This window comes from Herpailurus yagouaroundi, unplaced genomic scaffold, assembly GCF_014898765.1.
Source record: "Herpailurus yagouaroundi ecotype Mexico unplaced genomic scaffold, PumYag 165, whole genome shotgun sequence".
NCBI lineage: Eukaryota > Metazoa > Chordata > Mammalia > Carnivora > Felidae > Herpailurus > Herpailurus yagouaroundi.
The window spans coordinates 32,847,003-32,847,831 of NW_024412406.1; positions in this window are offsets into that span (position 1 = coordinate 32,847,003).

Consider the following 829-nt stretch of genomic DNA (forward strand, 5'->3'; position numbering starts at 1 on the left):
AAAAAAAAAAAAAAAAAAAAAAAAGTGGAAGTATTTTTGCTGGTCCCTGAGCTAGCTCCTTAGAACTTGAAGCAGGCGGCAGACGAGAGGGCACCCCCTCTTTGCAAGCACAATCCAGGGGCCTGGCAGATCCCGAGGTGAATCCTGACGAAACTAGCGCTCTACAGAGCAGATCAATGCTTCAAATGACACACTTGTCCCTAAAGGCCCGTTTGTGGTGGGTGATAGACGGTCGTCAGCTAGACGGCCGGACGGACAGACGGCAGCTGGGGGGGGGAACGTTTCCCACGGCCCCTAAGCACGTCTGCGGCGTGTCCCCCTCTGTGTGCGCAGCCACTCTCGCTGGCTTTGCTGCGTCCCAGCTCTGCCGACGAGCGGTCCCTCCAGGGGCCACCAAGCCCTTCTGTGGGGCCGGCCGAGCCCCTAGGCCGACAGGATTACCCGGTTTCCAGGAGGAAGTGCCGCCCCCGGCTCGCGCGCCGCCCGCGGCCCGGCCCCCCGCGCGCCGCGGAAAAGCCCCCCAGCCGGGGGCGCCCGCCTCGCCCTCCGGGGCTTTTGTCCCGGCGCTGCCCCCTCCCTTCGTCCGGGGCCCGGAGCGGGCCGTCCGGTCCCCGCGGCGGTCGGAGCTCTCCGAACGCACTTCCAAATATAGGCGCGTTCCTCCCGGCCCCGGGCGCCGCAGGCCACCCTCCCTCCCGCCAGCGGACGCCGTGTCCCGGGGCATTTGCTTTGCGACATCTGGAGGCCAGGCCCTCCGCGGGAGCCACACTTCCAGGACCCAGCGAGCCTCTCCGAGCGCACGAGTCGCTGGCGGGGCCGCCTAAGCAAC